Source organism: Corvus kubaryi, unplaced genomic scaffold (genome assembly GCF_017639235.1).
Source record: "Corvus kubaryi isolate FWS band 111438036 unplaced genomic scaffold, C.kubaryi_AGA036_p1.0 37397, whole genome shotgun sequence".
In the NCBI taxonomy this organism is placed as follows: domain Eukaryota; kingdom Metazoa; phylum Chordata; class Aves; order Passeriformes; family Corvidae; genus Corvus; species Corvus kubaryi.
This window is the reverse complement of record NW_024581136.1, coordinates 13,925,257-13,949,823: the sequence shown is the minus strand read 5'-3', so window position 1 is coordinate 13,949,823 and position 24,567 is coordinate 13,925,257. Positions and strand designations below refer to the sequence as shown.

General features: G+C 46.0%; 2 long non-coding RNA genes across 5 annotated transcripts in view; one reads left to right on the top strand and one right to left on the bottom strand.

Moving 5' to 3' along the window:
• Positions 1 to 21,701, top strand: part of LOC121671031 — a 34,503-nt gene extending 12,802 nt beyond the window's left edge. For all 3 annotated transcript variants that reach the window (XR_006018362.1, XR_006018363.1, XR_006018361.1), the window contains exons 2-6: positions 8,351 to 8,516; positions 9,515 to 14,238; positions 15,209 to 15,300; positions 15,755 to 15,963; positions 17,587 to 21,701. This is a non-coding gene — a long non-coding RNA (uncharacterized LOC121671031). The remainder of the gene's footprint in view (positions 1 to 8,350; positions 8,517 to 9,514; positions 14,239 to 15,208; positions 15,301 to 15,754; positions 15,964 to 17,586) is intronic.
• On the bottom strand, positions 1,161 to 6,234 carry LOC121671032. 2 transcript variants are annotated; one of them, XR_006018365.1, is made up of 3 exons: positions 5,806 to 6,234; positions 3,015 to 3,075; positions 1,161 to 2,712 (listed from the first exon to the last, which is right to left on the bottom strand). It is a non-coding gene; the product is annotated as an uncharacterized LOC121671032 (long non-coding RNA). The 2 variants fall into 2 exon arrangements; XR_006018364.1 differs by lacking the exon at positions 5,806 to 6,234 and having other exon boundaries at positions 3,015 to 4,174.
• Positions 21,702 to 24,567: the final 2,866 nt, after the last annotated feature.

The following is a 24,567-nucleotide window of genomic DNA, read 5'->3' as shown; positions in this document are numbered from 1 at the left end:
AGATTTGGCCGGCAGAAGAGGCACTCTTTTTTTCCCCCCCTCAACAGCAGCTCCTTTTGTTCTCCAGATCTCTTTCCCAATTTCAAGCTTCACTTGCAGATCCTAAGTTTGTTTGTTAATGACGCTATTACCATCTGGCTCGTCCTACTTTCCAAAAGATCTAAATCTCCCCAGTTTCATTGCCTACATTATCATCTAAGTGCCACCATAGCTGGAAGAAAAATATGCTTTCAAGGTTGCAAATTCTCTTGCACGGAGCAAGTTCCCCGGGCGCGGGGCTGCCGCCCGCCCCGCCGGGCTGCGGGCAGCTTGGGAGGGATGCGGCCAAATGGATTTTACCTTGCAGCGATGCTGGGAGAGGGGGAGACGGCACCATTTAAGTTTTCCACCAGAAACTTAAGTGAATTTGGGGCCCCCCCGGGCCCCCATCCCTCGGGGCCCCTTTTGTGGCTGTTTAATGCATCTGGCTACTTTGAACCGTTATCTTCCGCGGGGAGAGGAACGCCCGCCCGCCCGGCGGGGCGAGGGCAGGATGGGTCCTGCTCCTGGCAGGCTCCTGTTTGCCCTCACCCAGCGTGAACCCCCGTCTCTCTGACATAAGGACATATTCCATACGTGCGAATAAACCTTTCCCACAGGCGTCGTACAGTAAAGGGAAGAAAAGTTTGGTCTCCTCTTAGTGCAAAGCGGTTGCAGATCTGTGTGCGTTTAAGCATAAAGGGACGGGGGGAGGGCGAGAAGGGATGGGGGAGGGAGTTGGGTCGGTTTGTGTATGGGCTCCACAATGACTCTATTTATTCGCTGCAACCAGCCTGGGCAGATTGAATAGGCGAGAGAGAGACACTCAGCCTTCCCAACGCGTGGGCTTTGTGGGATCCAGTCCCCACTAGCAGATTTCGACTGCTAATTTCCCATTCTCAGGGGTCTCCTGCGAGGAGACACGGCCGTGCCCATCAACTACGGCTCCCCCAAACACTGTCCTTGTTTCTAGTCCTTAACCTCTCCGCGTACAAGTTTAACGTCAGGAGAAGTTTAATAATTTATCGGGTTTTGCTGGATCTTCGGCAATGTTATTGCGGACAAAAAAAAAAAAAAAAAAAAAAAAGCGCCAAATATTTTATTTGACTATATGTATATGCACACACACACACAGAATATTGTCAAGTGAGGGAAAAGATACTCCTTTAATACGGGAAAGAAACCCAGGGATTTTTTTCCCCGAGTGATCTGATTGTTATAAATAATTACGGATGAAAAGAAAACTCACTTGTTATGCACTTCTAATACTGTGACTGCACAAGAGAGAAAGGGAGCCAAACCAGTGATTAATTAATATCGCACTGGCGTAGCTATTTTCTCGCGAAAGGCCTTTCCCCCCTCGCTGCTGCCGAGTTATCATTCCAGCTCGAGTCATGTGTAGCCAGGAAGGGATCTTGTTTATAAATTTATATGACGACCTTTTCTTTGTGTGTGCTCTAAAGTTGATATGGACAAATTGCAGAGGTATACAATTTAAGTAGATGCACTTTTAATCACCGATCATTAAAATGGTTATGTTAAATATACTCAATTACATGCATGACTTCACCCTAACAGTACTTTCTATTCTCCCAGCTGCTCACGTATTCCTTAACTATAGTCAGCAGAAGAAACTCGATTATGCTGAATCCATACATTTCTATGGATTTCATCAGCCTAATTAATGCTTCAGTGTGGTCCATGTGTCTGAATGGTCCCTTTGCTATTACTTGGGTAAGGAGGCAGTGCTGGAATGCAGAGGGTCTTTCTTTCAAAGATACCCATGGGGGTCACTCTAGGACTCTAATGGCAAAGGTAGCAAGTGTTAAATAGCAGAAACATGCAGAGAAAGGGAAGGCAGCGATGTAAAAAGGACATTGATACTGTAGGTATGCCCAACAGGTCAGTGATGATAATTAAAACGCTTAAAGAAGAAAAGGTAAATGGAAAGCTTCCACAATTCGCAGCATGCCTGGTTAAAAGCAAACGAACCAACGCAAAGAAACGCACCTCGCTGATCCTGACGGTGAAAAAAAAAAAAAAAAAGTTGACAGCAGATTTTTAGACTAAATAACTACTAAGGTAGCCTCTTCTGTGAGCACCGCGTTTGAATGCCCCGTCCCTTGTCTAATTTTCTCATTGTCGAAATGCAACATGTCAGGGAGAGGATGCCCGGCCGGGCAGAGCGGGCTCTCCCACGCTGCCGGTCCTGGCACCACCGGGGCTTCCTGCAGTCCCCCGTCACTGCAGATGCACGGGGAACTGGGGGAAGGAGTTCTCCCCCTCATCTCCTCAGCTTTCTTCCAAAACGAAGAAGCGATTAAAATGAAGGGGATGTTGCAGCCTTAGAGGAAACAGCCAATGGCTGCTTTTATAACGCATCTTCCCATCTTAACATTTAGCGGGATATAAAAGGCACGCGTCCTGCTATTCCAGCAACATTTTAATCGACGAGAAATACATCTAGATATTTTTTTTTCTGTTTTGTTCCCACCTGTTGTAGTAGAAGACCATCTGATCACACCTTTCTCTGGCTGCTGGGAGACGTGAGAGAAAATCAGAACTCTTTCTTGTCACCCCCTGCACTGCCAAAAAGGTGGTGTTGGAGCCCGCATCTCTTCCCTGTTTCTCCACCAAGCAATCGACAGCTCAATTGTCCTAACTTCGAGTCGGTGCCTCACTTCAGCCTTCATCCTTCAAGTGGAGAGAGAAAGCAGGGAAGATTTCAGATCTATAACCAAATTATAACCTAGGAACTTTATGCTTGTCATGCTAATTTAATGACTTTTATAGTAAGTGTAGACTTTCTGTCTTTTGAAATTAGCTCTTCAAAACGCTTTGTGTAATGACAGGCACTAGACATAAGAGACAAATGCACAAGCAATAGTGGGATAACAATCTGGCAAACACTGCACCATTTAGTATTAAAATGGAGAACAAAGTGCATTAAATTTCAGCGTAGATGTACATCCCTCTCTGATGCTATTGGTGAACACCTGGGCTCCAGAGTGACCCGAGAGGGAGGTGTCCTCCAACAGCCGCCGTGCCTGGCTTCACCTGGAAAATGAGCAAACACCAGATGTGGAGTGCAAAATAGTCCTTCACCTAGTGCCGAGTCCCTTTGCTTTCTGGCAGTGTTCACACGTGCCTGCATGCTGTAAACATCCTGATTTGGACAGGCTGGTTCTGCTGGGCCCGGCCTCCTGCTCGGTTTCCAGCGGGGGGATGTGGGTGTACGCGCTGCGCTCGAAATGCAGGGCTCTGAACGTACACATCCCCTCCCTCCTTAAGAGCATTTCTGTGCTCCCATGCTACGAGTGGTCCAGAAATCTGTCCAAGAGATGATCTTGATAACAAAGGGAGGAGTAAACCTAAAGCTATAGGTGTACTACAATCTGGGCGACTCACTCATTGCCTATAATTGTAAATAAGGTAAGTTCACACGACGATCGAGTAACGAGGGAACAAGAGCCCCATTTTAATCAGGTGGTTATCTCTCCTTGGTGGAGATCAGAGCTCCATCGCTCCTGGCCCTCTCATTGTGCCCCCCTGCTGGAAATGACAGCTCCTTCAGAAATAACCAACTTGGTCCCTGGATGGGATTTCAGCTCTTTTGCACTACACATGTACCAATTGTCATTTTACAGCTACAGAGAAACCCCTAAATTATATAAGTGTATAAACTCGGCCTCATTAAATCCCTCCTTTTGGATAGCTTCAAGGTTGGAGAGTATATTACTGTAAGCCGGAGAAGACTTAAATTATATCCGAATGGGAATTGAAACGTAGTGGCACTTAGGCACACTTCTTGTCTCAGCTACAGAGGTTTCATTTTCCCCCTTTAGAGTCTTATAATATTACAAATGCAACAGTTTCCTTATGTCAAATCAAACTATCTCAAATCCTGCTTCTTGATTCAGCCTCCGGGGCCCTTTTTGGTGAGGACAAAACCACTAAGATATGATCAAACACCATAGCCTGACCAAAGGGGAATTTATCGTTCATCTGAGACAGATTTCTAATTTGAAACTAAAGCCCTTCCTTTCCAGAAAGCATCTGAATATTCTGTGTGAGTTGTTTTCCCGCGCGTGCGTGCGGGTAAATCGGGGTGTGCAGAGGGACAGGAGGCCGAGGGCAGTGGTTACCCCGCGGCTCAGAGCCCACCCTGCCCACGGATTGGTTTTTCCACCCAAGCCGATATAAAAATTGCCATTTCGATGGGAACCCCGTGCCCAAGGGAGCTGCCGCTGCCGCCTCCGCTGCCACCCAGGGGCAGGGCCGGGCCGGGGGCTCTGCCCGGGGCCCTCCCCGTCCCCCGTCCCCCCGTTGGGCACCCCGAAACGCCTGCGCTGAGCCCCCTCTTAGGCGGCGCTGCCAGCTCCGGGAGAGGGGCACGGCCGCTGCGGGGATCGCCCAGCAGAGCCCCGCGCCAAGTCCCCCAAAGCTGGGTTTGTCGGGAGGGGGTCGCCTTCCCCCCTTCTCCAGCCCTCGCAAGAGGGTCAGTGGTTTAACCAGGCGTCACCAGGACTTCGTTTTATCCCCGGTCCACTGAAGCGTGTGGCTTTTAGTGACTGATGGCCGCTGTGGCTGTACGCGGCACAGTTGCTCTCACGGTGCGTGGTCCAGATGGGCACGTCCCGCAGGCTCGGGGCGGGGGGGCACGGCCGCTTTGGAAAGGCCACCGAGACACTGAAATTTGTTCTGGGTCAACCCTCCCCTAACGCCAAAGTTGGGAAACAACTTTCGCAGCGTGTGTCGGGAAGGGAGGGAGCGGCAGTGGAGCGGCAGCGGGTGCCGCGGTGCGAGGCGCCGGCACTCGGGGCTGCCGAGGCCGGGGGCCACCGTGGCTGGGGGCTGTTCCCCCGCCCGCCCCGGCGCGTCGCCCCCGTCCCTCTTCCTCCCCGAGCCCCGGACGCGCAGACAGCACGTTTCCAAACTTTGAAATGCCAAATCACGTTACTGCTGTGGCAGGAGGCTGCTTTCGTATCTGTGACAGCTGAGTTTTCCCCATCGATTATGTGACACTGCAGTTCATTTACACAGCTCAAAAGCTTAAAGACACTGGAGGAGCCCCCGGTTTAACCCGAAATCCTAACAGAAAGTGAATCAACTTTCTGGCCAGTGTTTAAACTGATAGATCGAAACTTAATTTGGAGAGACAGAAAGGGAGAGAAACGACAGCACGGATTTATCTTGCCCGGCGTCCTTCGCTGAAACTTTAGAAACTGCGGCGTGGAAAATCCAGGGCCGAGATGCTAATGAGGAGCAGCGCGTTGGGTGTCCAGGGATGTTATAGATTTCAGAACGCAGATTACAGCGCCTGACTTTTTGTGCGGGTGCGTGAAATAGGTGCGCGGCCCGAGACTGCCCGCGGCTGCCGGGTGGCACCGGGCTCCGGGGCGTCCCTGCCCGCGGGGTCGGGCAGCAGTTCCCGGCTGGGTAGGCCCCTCCCGGGCTGCCCATCCGGAACGCCCCGGGCCGGCCACCGGCAGGCAGGATGACTTGGGGAAGAGGGGGGTGCTGGGACGGTGGCATTTTCCTCTCTCCCATGGGGACGGGATCGTCCCCCTTGTGCTGCCGGGTCCTTCCCTGGGCTTCTTTTAGTGGGGGCTTTCCAGGAGCCAGCCCAGCGCTCGGTCCCTGCCGCTCCCTCCCCCGACCTCGCCGAGGTTTCATTACTTGCTGTTAGTGCCTGGAAACAATAAAGGATGTGGGACTGGGCTTTTATTGATTATTTGTCACCCTGTATTTGTCAGTTTCAATAACTTTTCCTGAAGTTTTACTTACGGGCACTTGAGCTTTCGGATTAGGCCAGCTCTGCGGATTGCAGTGAGGGGTAATTATCCTCTGGCCTGCTTCCCTGCAGCCGGAGAGAAAAGAGCATTAACGTATAGAATGGGCAGGATCCGGCCTGAGCCCCCCCTAAAGCGCTGCCCGGGCGAGAGGCGGGAGCAGCCAGGAGCAGCCGCTGCCCCGCCAGCTGCCCCCGGCCCCCCCGCCGCCCCCAGCCCCGGGGTGCAGCGAGCCCGCGCTCTGCCTCCCGGGGGCCGGAGCCGGGGGGCTCCCCCAGGCCGTGGGAGCCCCCCCTTCCTTGGGTTTGGAGGAGAGAGATCAGCCCTCAAGAGACGGTCCCGCTCTCGGGAGGGGGGACCCACGGCGCTGGGGCCCGAACCGGGGCTCTCGGCTGCGGCCAAATCCCCGGGATTCAATTAAAAAGCTGGCTCGCGCCGCTGGCGGGGAGGCGAAGCCGGGGGATTTGTATTATGAAGATCGACTCTTCAAAACTGCCCGCCTGGCAGCCCGGCCGCGCTCCCGCCGGCCGAGGGGATCCGGTTGCCCCGGGCGGCCCGGCCGGAGCCCCCGGGAGCGGCAGCAGAGCCGCGCCGGGGTCTAAGGGGACCTGTGGAAAGCGGGCGGGGCAGCGGCCCCCGCCTCTCTCGCAGTCTCTTCAGAGAGAGGGGTCAAACCTTCCTCGAGAGAAAAGACCTTATCCCTGGCCATCTTCCTCCTCTGATAAGTTTCCTACGTCTCCCAAGCGCTGGCCGCTGCTCCAGACGTGCTCCAAACATTGTAGGCACGCTAAAGGCGAGCATCATCGTTCCGCGGGCTGGCAGGGTGCCTATCGTGGCAAGTATAGCGTTTGATGTGCTGTATCTCATGCCACTGCAAGCTAAGAGACAAGTGAACACAGAGTACCCAGTTACACGGGATTTAATTACAGTGGAATGCATTCTCCATGCTGATTAGGAGCAAAATCAATCGGGGGCTTATTTGCCACAATGAACCAATAAAAACCCAATTTATTAAAGCAATAATCTCAGCCCCAAATGGTCTAAATATTATTGTTTCAATGGCATTGAGGGAATTCAGAGTGAAAATGTTACACAGAGAACATCAGGGAGTCCTACTCCATGAATTCAGTAAGAGTTTCTAACCCCATTCCAGGAGCTCACTTACTGGCTCAGAGATCTTGGAAGCAGGGGGCCAAGTTCCCCCATTTCAGGTCCAGGTGTCTGGGTTGCTGTAGTACCTACAAGGCAAGACACTCTGTGGTCTGCAGCTGTCTGTGCTGAGGCAAACGTGGTATACAGCTTCCCACTAGCCCTTAAGGATTTCCTGTTTTTCAGTGATTTATATGTGAAATTCCTAGAGGAGGGTAGGCCACACAAAGATCCCCAAGCTATAGGCCGACATAAAAGCCTTGTGACATTGTTAGAAAAACACCACACAACGTGCCAAAAAATTGCCGGGTAGGCATGAGGGAGAAAGGGATTCCCTCAGGAGGGTGCTGAGCACCAGGCTGGAGCACATGGGGAGAGCGGGGGACTGTAGTGCCGTGTCTTCCCCTCTCCCACGTGAAACCAGTCCCATGCCGTGCCACCCCGCAGTCTGCGGGGTGCTCCCCCGGGCACTCGGTGGGAGGCTGCCGGGGGTGCGGGAGAGGCAGCGCTGGTGGGCCAGCTCACCCTGGGAACTGCGGGGTCCACCATAGCTTAAAGTCTGTGACTCAGGAGATGCTGATTTTGCTTTACAGCTTTCTGTAACTCCAGTCATCTCTGTCCCAAACCGGAGAGGACCTCATTTCCTGCTCAGCGCTGTGCCAACCACAAGGTCTTTTCATAAGGCTGCCAGGGGTGCCTGGCTGCGGGAAGGACAGTCAGTGTTTGTCACCAGGGAATGAGCTGGCATCATAGCTCTAATCTGAGTCAACAACCTGGCTAGCCCTGAGCATGACTTCATAAATCATGGTATCTAATTGAAAGGCACATACTTATATATACAGGGTTGTTCAAAAAGAAAGCAAAAAAATAAAATAAAATTCAACGAACACTTCTTTTCTTCCCACTAGACTATTAATCAGTCACCTGATTGTTTCAATTTACATTATTTCATGCAGAGAAAAAAGAGAAAGCATAAAAACATCTTGTATAGCCATAACAAAAACACAAATGAAAAAAATTCATCTCCTAATGAGAGGCTTAGCCTTTTTCTAACACATCCTTAATAATAGTAAAACAATCTTTAAGTGTTTTTAATTTAAGTTGTTTTCATGTTTAATTCACTATGGTTAAATAATATTATCATACGTCTATGTATCTATTGAGCATTGAGGTATATGATATTTCAAAGCAATTGAATCAATTTTGAAAGGAAGAAGACTCCTGTACCATGCCTACATTCACTTTTTTTTAATGTTAGTTAACACACACACACTGGACTGCCTTTTTCTCATCCTTCCAGCAGAAATGAAAAATAAATCTGGAACAAGAGATCAGTTATGTTCTTTTTGCTTCCTACACCCCAACCTCCTGCTTTATTTTTGTATCCATAGGGTCTGTGTCATCTCCTCCCGTGAGAGGCAACTCAGCAGCCCGGTCCCCTCTGCCATCTCAGCACTGCCAGTGGAGAAGCCCAGGAGGAGCAGAGCAGTGGCTGTGCAGCAATTTGAATATCCATATTTAACTCTTCAAACAACAGAAGATACTTCAGAACCATGTGTGAGACAAAATGCCATTAAAGTTTCAATCATTAAACCTCTGTTTAGCTGTACTCCAGAAATGAGCAGTTCATAACAAGCAGGGAATACTGATTGACAGTTTGCCATCAGGAGCCCTTAAGTAGGATTTTTCCAGCTATAATGCAGTGTACTCTTCAGTGCTCCCTTTTGCAAGATGCTATTTCAAGTAGAGCAGCATAAGGAAAATTTACATAAAAGCTTTGTATGTAATATGTGATTGCTCTGAAATTAAGAAGCACCAGTTTTCCCCTTATTGTTTTGGAAATGAAGAGTGCACTTTGTTTTCTTGTTTACTTAGCACGCTCTGTGATCCCTTGATGTGTTTCAAGTGTTTTCTGTCAGCATCACGAGACCTTGCTTACCTGCTGAATTTTATGTGTGAAGTGATAAGTGTTCAAAGTGCCTGAAAAAACCAGCACTAACGATGTCTGACAACTTTTGGGGGTTTTTTTGCTTTTTCCTCTTAAATAACATTTCATGGTACATTAAATAGGTTATGCAGTCTCTTCTGAGAGACCAAAGCAATGTATTGCTGCATACTTAATGTTTCACCAAGCAGATAGTTTTTAAAAGGAAAAAAGATGAAGGCAGCATAGAATCTTTTCCCTGAGCCTTTTCTCAGCTTCATCTCAATTCAATAAGGAATGGTAGTAATATGGAGAAAGATAAAGAAAGAAAAATAAATATTATTTCCCAATAAACCTCTTAGTGTGTCACTTGTGATCACTGGCAGATACTAGAAATGCTTCTCATTAAATCCACTGAGCATTATTTTTTCAGAAGTTGAAATGTTTTTAGCCAAACTGTTTTCTCGATGTTCACATCGGATGTACCAGTTAGAGCCCGAGCAGCCCAAGAGAGAAGCAAACAATTAAAACTTTTATGTATTTGAATTTTGATAGACATCCCTGAGAGGTAGGTTTTAACTTTTTCTTTTTCTTCTTAATTTTTCGTCTTTTTTTTTTTTTTTTTTTTCAGTAAGAAGGATAAGCTTGGAGTGCCCAGTCACCGTGGTAACTGCCAGAAAAATTCTCCTGAAGTTTGAAGAGGTCAGCTAACGGGGTCAACAACTCTGGCCTCTCTCTGAGCTGGGCCTGCCAGGCTCCATCCTGCGGTTGGGGTGTTAGCGCAGGCTGAGCCCTGGGAGGTGGACCATTCCAGCTCTGATATAAATTTTTTGAGTCAGTTCACGGCCTGGACTCTCCAGGTGGCCTCCAAAATCGATTGTGACCTTGTGACCCTGTCTAACGGAGGCATAGCATCCAACCTAAGTAAGGATTTAGCCAGGAACGACAGCTTTCCACTGAGTGTTATTGGGGACAGTACAAACAATTTGGGAAGCAAGGAGGTAGGTATGAGGAGTAGAGGTCATTAAAAGCATATTAAAAAACAATTTAAAAAATCCTTTTTAGTTGAAAGTTTTTATTTGCAGTAACTATTCCTTAAATAAACCCTTTTGGTAACTATTTTTTCCTTCCATAACAACATTGTATCAAGTACTTCAGTGCATTAATACATGAAATACCATCACTTTGATTATCCTAAACCAAACTAACATTTTATCTACCTCTAGATTTTGAACTTGTAAATGAAGCTGACTGACATGTGTTAACCTAGATGTCTGTGAAGTGTTTTTTTCCTTAATATCATACAAACTAGGAGACTGCTTGTTAAAGGGGGCTATTTATTTTAGGTAGTAATTTCCCTAATATACACATTCTTTTTAGATTCAAAAGTCTCTTATGCCCTGTAATCTATTTTTAAACTGGGAAATTAGGTAACATTCAGAATAGTGTGGAATGAAAGTGTGAGAGTTTCACAGAGTTTTCCTTTGCTGGTTTGCAGTACAAATAGAAAAGCCACAAAACTGATTATGTATTTTTATAGGAAAAAATTTGATCATGCTAAGATCGTATTCATAGATAATGTGATATTTTTTTCCTTTAAGATTTTAAGCAACAAACTATGTGGGGGAGGGAGAGGCTGTTGCAGCGTTTTCTTATTGAATCTAGAAACTTGCCCTTCTGAGCAAGTGGATTTGCTCTTTGGTTTTATTCCCACCGCTACAAAACCTCATGCATTGCTCACGTGAGTAATTGGTAGTTGTCAGGTGAGTAAGTGGAACTACACTGAGGAACAAAGTCCAGTCTCTGAGCTGGAAAGTGCTATCAGATTTTAAGTGACTTTAAAACTGCTCTGAAGGAAGAAAATTGCTTTAATATTTGTTCCCAGTCTTAGAAAAATTGTGCAGTGAGAACCTTGCCCAAACACTTTCTGTGCTTGGCAGGGCATGGCTCTGACATCTTTCTTCCCAGCCCCTTCCCAGTCGAGAAGTTCCCCTGAGGCTGGAGGACCTGCACAGAGAGAGGGCCATAAAATACAGTTCTGGAAGAGCATCTGAGCTGTGCTAAACATCATTGTACTGCTGAGAAGTCCCACAGGTCACAACAGCAAGAATATCTAACTTTTACTTGCAGTAACACCTTACTCTGCAGAAAGTCCCCCAAAATCCATGGATATCTGTTGGCCAAGGTCCTGCCTCTTATAGAGTCATCATAATCTGCTCCAGTGGGAGCAGGTTTGAAGACCAGAAGGAGTAAGAAATGGGGCTGAATTTTGCCATAAAATAATTTAAGGCCCACACTTGAACATTCAGATATCCACAGTGACACTGCTTGATTCTGTCCTGAATACGAATAATAGTTTGGGTTTGGTGGTGATTTTTTAACAGAGCTCTGCTGAAAAGAATTTATTCCCATTAGGAAGTGTCTTGATGCAGGGGAGTGCCTTCTGTGATTGAGTTTGGGAGGATGGAGCCTACAGCCCTTGGTGAGAACCAGAATATTTGCTTGTTTTTCAGAAAAAAAAATTAAAATAGGACTGTGAATAGCTGGAAGGTGAATCTTCAATATTTTCAAAAGCATTTGTGGAATTTTTAACAGATTTTAAAAAAATATATACTTACATTTGCTTTGTAATATCAGCACTCAGGGACCAAGTTCAACTTGAAAAACAAGGGATCACTTCTGAAAACAGGTAGAACTATTCCACTGGAACTTTTGGACCAGAATTGCCCCAAATTTGCCCTAAAGCCTCCAGCTTGGAATGAGGAATTGTTAGCAGAGGGAACAACAAGGAGATCTCAAGAGCTTGGACTTGCTGCAAATTCTTTAGCTTTGACTTCTGTAGATCCTATTGAATTTATAATCGGCTGCAAATCTACAAATGTCACTTGGAACGGGTCCTGGTCTCGCATGTTTTGTACCTCTTCACATTGCTCAGTTCATCCACATCCAAGGATGTGGAGTGCCTAGAGGTGCCTATGTTAGCAGTAGCTGCAGTGGGACAATTCTTCTTCTTCCCCATCAGTGCAGTGAAGTGCTCAGTCAGCTTCATTTGGGTTCTTGGTAAACTCTCTGAAGTGCAGGCTCTTTGGGTTTCAACAGAGGGATGTCTGTGAATGGGCTTAGTGCAGTGTTAGAGGTAAACCAACAGAATCACCAAAGTCTGTGGTGGTTCCCAGTCCCTGCCCTATGGACCACAGATGATCCATGAGGCCTTTGTAAATTCACTGCAGCTGGTCTGTGGAATTGTTTTACAAAGTAATGTTCATAGTCTGCAGTTAAAATTTTTATGAGAAGAATATGTGGCTGTCTGCAAGAAAATCTGAGTTCTGAGGGTAATCTGCTACCTGAAAGCTCAGAGGATGTTTGCTCTACAGGAATATGTCACAGCCCACAGGCCACGAGGTGTTAGGAGGTATTTTGTTAATGTTTTCAAATTAAACACATGCCCAGTTAAATGAATATATTACCCATGCAAACAAACAAAACAGCAAAAAAATCCACTTCAAAATAAAACAAAGAAAATAAAAGTAATAAATGGACACTGAAGCCTCAGCCTAGTTTGTGTTTGCTCCAAACCCCACATTCCCCGTGCCCTGCAGAGACAGAGAAGCTCTGCTTTAGAGAGCAGCATGTTGCCACAGCCTGGATCAGGGCTGGCAAAGGTCTCTGGGTTCTGGAGGAAGCAGGGAGGGCAGATGAGCACCGGGACTTAGAGGTGTGCTGGCAAAAGGTCCTAAACAAGTGCTGTGCTTCCGTCTGCTTTTACTTCTTCCTCTCTGCCTTGAGAGTGTGTGGCTGGTGTCCAGAGGAAAAGTCAAACTAATTCTGATGCTTTTTCCTATTCTGGGTGCACTAATTCAGAGAAAACACTTATGGCAGCCTTTGTGGAAAGGTTACAATATAGGTTGATACTTTAGGAACTATAGGAAGTTCTTAATCCTTCCCTGCCTATGGGGTTGTCCTTTCTAGACCTGCTCTTGTCTCATCTTTTATAAGGATGTTTCCTTATGTTAAGGTTCCAAGAGCAACCAGACTTTGCCATTGTTCACAGCTATTTCTGTTTGTGGCTTAATGCACATCTAGTATTCTGTTTATGCTTTCACTGCTCTCCTACACAGCAGACTGTACCTACACACCAGCTTAGGTGACATCACTCTCAAAGCATTCATTTCTGTGGTTCTTTTTTTCTCCCTGATTTGTCTGTGCATCTTGATTTTGCATTAGCCTAGTTTATTACAGGTAACATGATAAAGTACATGGAACTTTATGCATTTAGTTGGTCATTTCATGGTCAGTTCTTGTTTGATAAACTTGCTTATAAAAAAGCTTTTAGGTGTTTTTTTTATAAAAACAAAACCCCTCTTACTACATAAGAAGAAGGAATTCAGCCATGAGCAGAAAAAACTGAAACATAGATAATCTTGAATGTATAAAATTTAGCTTGATGTTAACAGGGGTTTAATTACTAGATTTTTTTTTTTTATTGCTATTGCTATCCATAAAGACATCCATTGTTTCCTGCTTTGATTTATGTCCAGATCAGCCCCCTTCAGAACCCCATTTCTGGCAATCTCAGCAACACGTGGGGGCCTGGCAGCTTCTGCAGACATTGCCATCTTCTCTCACTGCTCCTTCTGTGCTGTTCCACCAGCTCCACATCCTGCCATTCCTCAGGAGCCCTTAATGATGATGGCCTTTCCTCCATCATCTGCTCCATGGCCCTTCCAGAACCAGGGGATTTTGTCAAAGTTTTCGAACCAGTTTAGAAATAGATACTGAAATAAAGGCAGGTGATGTGGCGGTGGGGTGATGTTGTGTTACTGCCTTCCTGTCCTGCATGGGAAGATTACAGACCTTCTCCAGCACTCAGCTCTATGGCCATACAATGAGAATAATAATAACACCATCTTTGCAAAGTGCTTTTATATCTGAAAGATTTGATGCAAATTAAAAGCTACATAGGTTTTGTCAAACCTAACTTTACCCAGCACTTCACCTTCTCCACTGCCCTCTCAGCTGCTCAAGATTTGCCAATAAGCCTTTTAGAGTCATTGCTTTTGCATCATACCTTGCAAAAAATTACATTTGGGCTTTTAAGCTACCCTTGTCTCATAACATACATAGCAGCCCTAATATATCCTTTTCCCACATGCATCCTAGCTTTCCTAAAAAAAGCACTCCAACGCTGAACAAACTACAAACAGCCTGATGATGCAGGGTGTGGAGAGCCCTGCAACCTTTGTGTGCTCAAGGCACAGCTTTATCCCAGCCATCAGTGGGACAGTACGCATGGAAATGTGTGATCTATTCCTTCCCGAGCCCCAGTGATGCCTTGCTTTGCAGTTCCTCTCGCTGGTGAGTCGCTCTTGTAATTTCCAGTTATGTAACCCATCTCGTTTTGTGCATATGTGAATTTAACAGCTGTCAGTGTCAGCAGCGCCTGGGAGGGGTGTGTGTCTTTTTTTTTGGCAAGCTGGCATTACTCATCAGTCTCATGGTAGTTTTGTTTGAAAAATGCTTGTGTTAGAAAAAGTGGATTTATCAGCTCAGCACTGTACGGTGCTAGCATGCAGCTCAACAAAAGACAAGTGCTCATTTCAGTAACGCTTGCAGCATTTCATGGGGCCCCCAAATAGGCTGAACAAGGCTTCTCTGGCAACTAACCCCAAGTACAGTGGGAAACTATTAAAGTGGCAGTGTCACTGCTCAGAAAAGGGATTTGGTTTTCTTCTATCATTTATTGATGCAGTTGTTTGTTGTTTTCTTTTTTTTAAATTAAAGACTGTGAACTGCATTAGAAATCTCCCTGAATATTGGAGAAAAAAGAGACCTTACTGAAAATTTGTGGTCCTAGAAGTGATTTTTTTCTCTCATGCTTTTTTGGAGTGTAGATCAAACTGTCAGTCTGCCCTTCCCAAAGTGGATCTGTTTTATGGGGAAAAATAAGATACTTGCAGCTTTTCAAGTAATACTATAAAGTCAGTGGTGCTGCAGCCTTTCAGGGAGAATTCATTCTCTGTTCAAATCAGTTTATTTTCAGAATGATTTGCTGCACTTACACTTTCTTTTGTAGCTGCTTTTCCAGAATGCAAATACAACCTGGAGAGTTTTCTGTATTTAATCGAATGTGTCAGGTGGTTAAAATCATGTTTTAAAATCAGCATTACATACTGCAACAGTGTCAAACCCTTTGTTCACATTTATTTAAAACAAATGTATTTTTCAGTATTTATTTATTTATTCTCTATGTTTACACTTCACACGGATGGTAAAGATAAACCAGTGGGTTTAATTTTTGCTGAAAAATTGCCTTTTACATTTTTAGGTTCTCATATCCTGGCAAGATGCTACAAACCCCATGCGACAAAGATCAGAGGGAAATACTTATTTGAAGAAACCTCTGTCATTAGCTGTGCTGTAAGTTTTATGAAAGGTTCAATTTCATAAAATGCAAATTCTGGATTAATTGTTCCTCTACAAGCCTTAATGGTCTCTGAGCTGCATAGTTAATCTACTATCTGCCTTTACTCATGCATCCAGCAGAAGTTAGAGCTGAGTAGAACACATCTTCACACACCAGTTACATCTATTTTAACTTTTCTTTTAACAATTACCTGTGAGTGTTTACCATAACTTGCATCCAGGCAAATGGATTTGGACTTGCATACTCTTAAGGCTGCACAACAGCCAAGCACGTCCCCCCTTGGGACACCCACCCACAAAAACCTTTCAGTGGGTTCACCTCCCGTGTGTGGATGTGCTCCAGATGCAGCCGTGGCTGGGTGGGCGGAAGGGGTGGATGCAATTCCTGTGTCATCTGCTGTTTCTCCTTGGAGAGAGGTGGCTACAGGGAACTGTCTGCTTTCCGCAGGGACAGAGGGCTGTGGTTGTCAGCTCCTCAGAGTTGTAGAGGCCAGAAGCCTAAAAGCACTGCAGCATCGTTGTGCCTGCACACACACCATGCACCCCTGTAGCTGCAGTGCCCTGCAGTGCCCTGCAGCATCCCATGGGCATGCACGAAGCAGCCACCTCTGGATGCCAGGAGCTCACTGTGATCAACCCCCTGCCTGTGAAACACAGGTGAGCACAACACTGAGGTAACAGGTAAGATATTTGCATTCAGTGGGGTACTCAGAAAACCAGGTACTTGCTGCAGTGTTTCTGTAGTGTGGACAAATCGGAGACCCTGGGTCTTTAGTCAGACCAGGCACGGGTCAGGGACTGAAATATTTGTCCCACACCTACCGCAGCAAAGTTGTGGTTGTTGACTTGAGTGATAGGGGAGTAGAGGACTGGGGTGTCTCAGCCCAAACTCCTTTAAGCTTTGGCTTGATGGGTGAGGTCTTGAACACAGCCAGAGCCTATGACATTAAAGGCTTTATAAAAGCAACAGTGCCAGTTTAAAAGCAACCTCCCACATTACCAGCAGCCCCAGCAGGTGTAACGTGATCCAGGTAGCCCAAGCCAGGGAGTAAACAAACTGCTGCTTTCTGAATGAGCTGCACCAGAGAAATGCTTCTAACTGGGAGTTACAGTGGCTGTTTGCACTAAGTGAGCTGTGTAAATGAACAGGCTCCTATGATTCTAATTCTGTGAAAATGAATGGGCTCCTATGATTCTAATTCCTATTCCACACAGGTTTCCCCCTCTACACCCAAAATGAAGTAGGCAAAAAACCATAGGGAAAAATTTCCCTGATAAACCTGTAAGGTTTAGTGGGATTGGGCCTGATCTAGCTGCTTGAACTTCGGTGGGGTCTGTTGCTGGGTTTCTTTAAGCTAAAGAAAACAATCCTGCTGCTTCCAGACTGCCAAGTCAGTCAGAGGAATTTAATATTGTCCCCAAAGAAGCTGCTTTGCTGCTCTTCTGTTAGTTTCCCAGTTCCATTTCCAGTAAGCAGCATTAACTTAGGGGCTTTTTAGTTGGCTATTTTTTTCTCCTTCAGTTCCAGCTCTTAAACCTTCAGAGAGCCTTGCTGTGCAGACCAGCTGAACAGAGGCTGAATGTACCATTTTAGATCCTCTCAGTGTTACTGCCTGGCTCCCTGACTGGAGAAGTGCATAAAAGCAAAGAAGGTGCATCTGTCCAAGTAGAGCCTAGACCCTGACAAGTCCCATGGGCTTGGCAGGCTCTAAGACTCACTGTGGAGTCCTTGGAATGTGCAGACTCTGGGTACACCACACTGAGGACCCAGCAGCCCAGCTCTGCTCCAGTGTTTCTGACTCCCAGTCAGGGTCCCATCCTGCCCCAGAGAGCCTCTCTCCCCTCCCCTGCCCACGCTCCACTTATTCATGAGTTATGATAACATATAAGCAGCTTAGAGAATTCTTATCGGAGTAAGTTGAACACAATGCAACATTTAACTCTTAATGACAGCCACCTCTGACTGTGAGTGACATATTATAAATTATGTTTGAACTGGATTTTTTTTGTCTTCAGAGGCAGATATTCCCTCTGCCACCCAGTCGGCCCTGTAACGTTGCACTTGTGGCCTTAATCCCACTTGGATGTGTGCCCTGCTGCCTCCACTTTCCGTCACTTGGGTACTTTAGTATTCTTGAACAAGTGAACAATCTTTGTTTCTGTACCTTATTAGGCCAAAGACCATAGCAGCGAGCGATGGCATCAGCAGGCCCTGCAGGCAGGATTCTCTGCAGACACAGCCAACCTCCAACAAACCCCTTTTTATCCTCCTGTTTCTAGGAAGAATTATGATGGTGGTGCCCTGCTGTTGATCAGTCAAATCTGTGGTAGGCCTAGAGATAAGTCCTGTAAGTGTGGTGTACTGTAAAACAGCGGCTCCCATTCATTAGTAGCTTGTGTGTAATAAACCACCCAAAGGAGGGGGGTGGGGAGGGAGAGGGACGAGCAGCTGCAGTGTGCAGGAACAAACAACACAACTCATTCTTGGGAGCCAAAACTTTCTAATTTGCTGCTGGGCTGCTGGGAGCACTCAAATTCTTTCTGATAATACGCTCGTGCCCTCAGTGTCTCTCCCGGCATTTCCCAAGTCCTGCTCTCTTGAGGTCCCTGAGTCTGGGATAGTTTCACTTTGAACCCAAAACACAGAGGGGAGCTGAGCGGGGAGGAGGGGAACACATCAGTGCCCAGTGTTTGCGGACTCCGGCATAAGAAAGCCGTGGACTCCCAATCATTCTGCTGGGAATGGCTGGTGCATGGATCTGCTTGTGCAGTGAGTAAACAAAGCATCACATGGGCTGCAGAGCAAGCAGCAGACAGGGAGCAAACCCAGGGCTCTCTGGGCATGCAGGGGGACAGAGTGTCTCAGACGCGTTACTGATTTAGAGCCTGCTGGAATATTTAGGAACCTTTATCTCCCAAGAGGTAAAAACCTCAAACAAACCTCAAATGAGTAATAGCTGAAAAATTATTTGGCTTAATCCATTCTAGTTTTTTTCATAAGTTCTGGTAAGTCTTTATAGCTTGTAGGCATGTGAATTTAAATGGAGTCTGGTAAATATAATGTAAGATGTTGCATGTGTTGAGACATCGGCAGTTCCTAATATTTGCATAGCTGTGAACACATTGGTGCTTTTGGATCTCAGCCTTGGACCTTCCAACTGCCTGTGGAACATTTCAGACCAGGATGTGAAATTATTGAGTGTTGCACAACTGCTCTCAGAGACCAGGCCTTTGTGCTGATGTTTGTATTATCACAGGAAAATGAAATTATTTTCAGATAGCTGCTGCTCTGGAGGAGTGCTGTACCCTCACAGGAGATGACAGTGACTGCTTTTTCACAAGGATGTACCAGGCTGTGACAGTGCTCTCCTAACATTTGTATAGACAAGGGCTATTTTAATGACAAATTCAGGCTTGGACCAAAATGCAAGCACTCTTTATGTAGACAGGGCAAAATCACAGATTTGAGGTTTTCCACTTTCCTGGAGGAGATCCATCTCCCTCCTCTCTGGGAAGAGCTGTGCTGTGAGTTTTAAGCTCTGAAGTGAGGGGGGCTTCTGCCAGACTGCTGCTTGGTAAAGTTACCCAGTGGGCTGAGATGAAAAGTCCCTGCAGAGCATCCACAAAACAGTGTTAATTAAACCTGGGCACAAAACGTTTTTTTTTCATCTTCTGAAAGTTCAGCTAGTACCGTTTAGGTAGTTCTGATTGTGGCATTTGGGCATTTTTAACAAAGTCAAAGTAATTGGACATTTTGATTTTCCTTCCCCAGGCTGAGGTAGGTAGGTAGGAAAGTTGATAGCTTTATAACCAAAATTGGCTGCTCACTGCCCATTCCCAGCACAGAGCCTGACTTCACTATGCTGTTTCCAGGATTTTCAATTAGAATTGCAACAAGGAGCATTTTATGGGAGTCTCTCCATGACTTTTCAAAGAAAATTGCAAAGGTAACACCTCTGGTAATTGCTGCACTGTGCAAGTAGACGAGAGAACCATCAATTGGAAAACTCCAGCACTGCTCAGACTGGCCTGCTCCCGGATCACTGGCAGCACGCAGCAGGTACCTACCTGTGGTCCTGGTGTCAGCAGGTTTGAAGTTATAGATGAGACCAGCAAATTGAGTGAATGTTCTGGGTAGCTATGAAATCAGGGGGTGGAGGGGTTTTTTTTGGAGGGTTTGAGCCCCATCTCCAGCACAAGCAAAGCCATGTAATCCTTTCTTTTGCAATTAGAACTGAAAAATAGCCCCGGGCCAGGGCACTTGCACAAGGAGCAATTAGAGGAGCTAGACACTGGGAAAGGCTAAAAATAGTAAATAATCTGCCTCCACAGAAATACCTTGAATCATTAGAAAAGGACATTTTATGAATTTCCTGGGAATCACTTAGTGCTTTATAATGTTCACTGTGCTCTGCCCAAAGGCGCTATATTCCAACTGCTGTTTGGCAGAGGTAAACATGAGTCACATGACTCTCTTCTTACACTTGAGACACTGAAAAAACCTGAGTAAGTCCTGAGATTTTCATACTTAACGAATTGAAACTGGGGGAAATGAATGGATTCCTATTTAACTGAGAAAAAATATGCCCTACTGCTCTTTTAAGAAAAAAAGTCTAATAGTTTGGGGGTAAAAAGGACATATTTTTAGTTATTTAATGGTTCATCCCAGTTTTCTTTTAAAAATAATGTATGAATCAATGATATTCATCCATTAGCTGAATCCAAACTATTATAAAACTCTGCTTATAGAAAGTATATTATTTGAAAAAAAGGATGACAACTGCTGACTTATTTTGCAGCACTCCTGAGCTGGTTGAAATATATGAACAAAAAAACATAACCACAGCTGAATATTTTTAGTCCTTTGCAGGGACTACACATGTTGCTATTTAATTAAGAATGCCTTGAAAAGGTTGATTTGACTGTTTCTGATTAAGCTTCTGATGCAGGCTTTAAAAATGTAACAAAACTCAGACCTGAGGCTTGCAGGCAACAGTCCCAGAATCAGCTGCTTGCTAATATGTGTAAGAAAGGGGTTGCAGGTTGCTACAATGGTTTTGGGGTTTTTTTGCTGATAACTTGTGTAATACTGTTTGAAAAATGCTGTGAACATTAAACCACTTTCTGTTCTGTCTTCTTTATTTACAGGAGATAATTCAGGAGGACAAAAAAACCTGTGTCAAATGAAACAGCAAATTGTGAGCATCTGTGTGCACACCCGTGTTTGTCCTTGTAGCACTGCTGGCACGCTGGCTCTCAGGAGGAGTTTCAGTGACAGATGACAATGTAACTCTCAGTGCCTGTCCCTCTGCTTCTGTGTGGGGCCTCCTGTTTATTCCCTGAGCTGCTCATCCCCATCCCAAGCAAGCGCAACGCGCTGCTGCACTGTCAGCACCTCACCAGCCTCGTGACAGGGATGCAATGCTGGAATTCCGGAAGCTCTTTCCCCACTGCTAACCTGGAGCAGCAGCAATTTTGGTGGAGCAGGGTTCTCGGGGCGTGGAATGGCAGCAGGAGGCACCGCTGCTCCTGGAGCTCCTGCAGGAGCTGAGCACCCCAAGGGTCTCTGCAGGAGTTAATCCATGTCTGTGCTGGGCATCCAAACAGGGGGTGCTTGCTCACCCAGCTGCTGGGCGTGGGGTGACTGGGGCTGGGGAGCACAGCTCTGGGAATTGCCGAGATCCAGCCCATCCCTTCGGCCCCGCGCGTCACCCGGCCTGTGGGAAACCGCGCAAAGTTTCTCCTAGACGTGAATTTAAAACGCTTTTAGGCTTGACAGCCTCCTTTCAAATAAAAACATTTATGTTGAGCAAAAGGCATGTTTGCCTCTAAAAATAAATGGAATTATAGTTCTAAGATCTGACTTAATCCTGAAGTTCTTAGACTGCACAGTAAGTAGAAAAGAAAGAGGATTGCTTGGAAGAGCAGGGGTGTTAGCAGGATCAGCCTCCATCTTACATCTTCTTGCTCATTTTCCTTCTGGCATTTAATATACCTTTCTCAGAAGTACCACTGGCTGTTTATAACAAAGGCAAAGTAACTTCACATCTATTACCTAATTGAAAATAATGAAGGATGGTACAGAGAGTGCCCATCCAGCTCTCCTGCTGGAAAAATTGAGGATTGCTAAACAAACAAAAAATGCTGTTCCTCCAAATGTATTCTTATACTAAAATCATGTCCTTTTGAAATTAATTTCAGGACTTTTCTCAAATGCATTGTAATTATTTGTTCTTTTTCTACACCATTTTCTTTGTGAAAATGTATTTAAAATCTGCATTGAGGTTTCGAAGGGTCTGAGGGAAGATGTTTGAAGAATGATGATGCCATTTGCATTTGTTATATTTCTGAAAATGCAATTTCTAATCAGACAATATTAAAGTACTTTTGTATTATTTTTTGTGTGGTTTCATGACATTTGTGTATTTCCAGCACTGATTTCGGCACCCATGGAGCCAGGCTAATTAGGAAAGCAGGATGATAAATTTTATTGTTCCTCCATCCAAGTCAATCTGTTCTATAACCCCACCTCTGGTCTTGTTACTCTCTGAATTCAAAGACTTGGACTTTTTTTTCTGCTGAAGCCCTGAAGTACCTGTATTCCAGTTGGAAAATTTCATATTCAGGACAGTTAAAGCTGAAAGAAGCCTGGGAAAGAAGAGAGATTTGTTTAGTAGATGCATTCAAATGAGTCTCCAAAAAAGACTAAAATGAAGACTGAATGAAATTTATTGTAGCAAAATTTCCTGTGTGGACTGCAAAAAGATGTCTACACAGAACTGGACCTGCAACTCATCCTGCTCATCCCTCCCAGCACCTTCCCATCCTTCCCTCTGTCCCACAGAACAAGGGAATGGCTTTCTGCCAGCTCAGCAGGGACCTGGCTGGGCCTGCCACCTGCTGCAGGCCCATGGAGACCCCAGGACACCCTCCAGGGCTGCTTGGGCTGACCCAGCTGGTGGGACCCCTCATTGCCATGGAGATTGGGTGGGCAGTGCTGCGCTGCAGCAGCCCCCATCCTGCCTGATCCTTCCTGCCCACACGCCTGGGGTGGGCTTGGGCACACATCACTTTTTTGAAACAAGTTTATTGGCTGTGGTGCCTGGGTTTTGTGCACAAGGACAAACTGAGCCAGAAATCCAGGGGATTTCCAAGCTGAATCTCCACCCTGTTGCAGGGTCTGGCTCCTGCTGTAACTCTGAAGTGAAAGAAACAGTCTGTTGTTATAAAATAAAGCAGTGTTTTAATGTTTTGCCACTGAAAATTTTCAAAAGCAACGTTTAGATTTAAAAAAAAAAGGGGACTTTGTTTTTTTCCTGATGAACATGTAGCATGAAACATTTTAGTCAGTTCCAGGTTGAACCCAGCTCACTTTATCTATTTAGATTCAAATTTAAACTAGTTTCTATTCAATGTTTTTAAAGGGACACACACAACGTCATTCTTCAGCATGACATTTGAGTCTCACCCCCTGCCAGGAGGGATACCTTAACCTCCCTGTTACTGAAAAGACCAGAGACAGAAAAATAGCTTGGGGTTTTTTTGTACATCCCTTCACATGGTCACTTGGTACTACTTGGAGTAAAGTGAGTTCATTGTAACTCCTCTCCTTTGTGTTTCACCTTCAGTTTGTGTGGGACTTTCTGTAGCTGTACAGACATGGACATAGGAAAAATGAAAAAGCAATTCCTGCCTGCCCTCAAAAAAATTGCTATGTGGATTATAAGGGCTGCATGGACTAGATACAGGGAGACTAAGTGAAAAAAATATTGCTTTGTAGGTGATTTTGGGGACCATCAGTTTATTAATGTCTCCCTAAAAAGAAATATTAAAAAGTCAAGCTAAACCATCCCTATGTGTCAGTGTAAATGTACTACAGACTGTTTTTGCAGAAAATCTTTTAAACATAGCTGTGAAATTGACGTGAATAAATCTGAAGATATTTTTCACATAAGTTTTTGAAAGCAAAAATCAAGGAAAGTTTTTTATTTGTTTGTATGGTGACAGGGAAACAGACCACAGGTATGCAAAACAAATATATTGTTACAGGGCTCCCTACATATCTCCCTATCTTTCTCAAGCCATTCCAACCAAAAGCTTTTGTAAGCATGTGGGGGCAGCACTGACCTTTTAATTCTGTTTATATGATGACTAGAAAAAAGAAATCCCTGGTCAGCGAGGGCCTGAACTCATAGGAGTTGCCTCAAGTCGTTTTAAGCAACTTTAACTCGAGGCATTTCTGCAGGCAGCAGCTCTGGTGTGGGACCTGCTGGCTTCTCTCTGGGCCAGGGGAGACACAGGGACACTGACACTTGTCCCAGGAGTCTTAGGAGATGGACAGTGATCAGGTCCTGTGCCTGTGAGCAGGACCTCAGAGCTTATACATGGCTCCAAATCTTGTCAGACAGTTTGGCTTGTGGCAGCACTGGAGCCCAGCACCGGAGCTGGTGGTTGGGCTGTGGTTCCTGGGGTGCTCTCAGCGGGCTGAGGTCTTTGGGGGGTGCTCACTGGATCCAGAGCAACCTGTGGGGCTGCCCCAGGCTCAGGGCAATGGTTCTAGGCTGGAAGCACAGAGGTTTGCAGGCTGGATGCTTTGGAAGCACCCTGTGCTGCACCAGCCACCCTCCCTCCAGCAGCCATCCCCGGCTGTGCCGTGCCCGGTGGCCAGGACCCGGAGGAGAATCCCTGTGTGCCCCCTGGCAGGGACACGCTCAGCACTGGGATGTTCAGGGGCCTGGCTGAACTCCAGCTCCCCTCATGCTGGGGCAGCCACTCATCCAGCCCCACAACCCCCACGGTGTTTGAGCTCCCTTTCAGGTGGTTTTGTTCCCCAAAGCAGATTGGGTGTGAGCCTCTCCCCCAAGAGACATCTTCATTTGCGCTGCACACCCAGGCCCATGGAGGGTGAGGATGCAGAGTTAATGTCCAGCAGCAAAGGAAAAGAGGGGAAGACAACGTTGCACCTGTGAGGTGAGGGATTGCAATGCAGCCCATGGGCAGGCAGGAGCGGGGCCACGTTGGTCTCTGTCCCAATGAGTCTAACAGCAGCTTTCAGCACATACATAATTTTTCTTCTTTTTTTCTTTACATTTAATTTTTTTTTCTTAATCTCTTGCTCCTACATCAGTGCACAAAGATATGGAGACGCCACCCATCCCCAGAGATGTGATCCTGTGCGGTGCTGACCCACTGGACAGAGCCAGCCAGTGCCCACTGTTGCCATCAGTGCCAGGGGAATTAAGGGCATTTCACAGCTTTGAG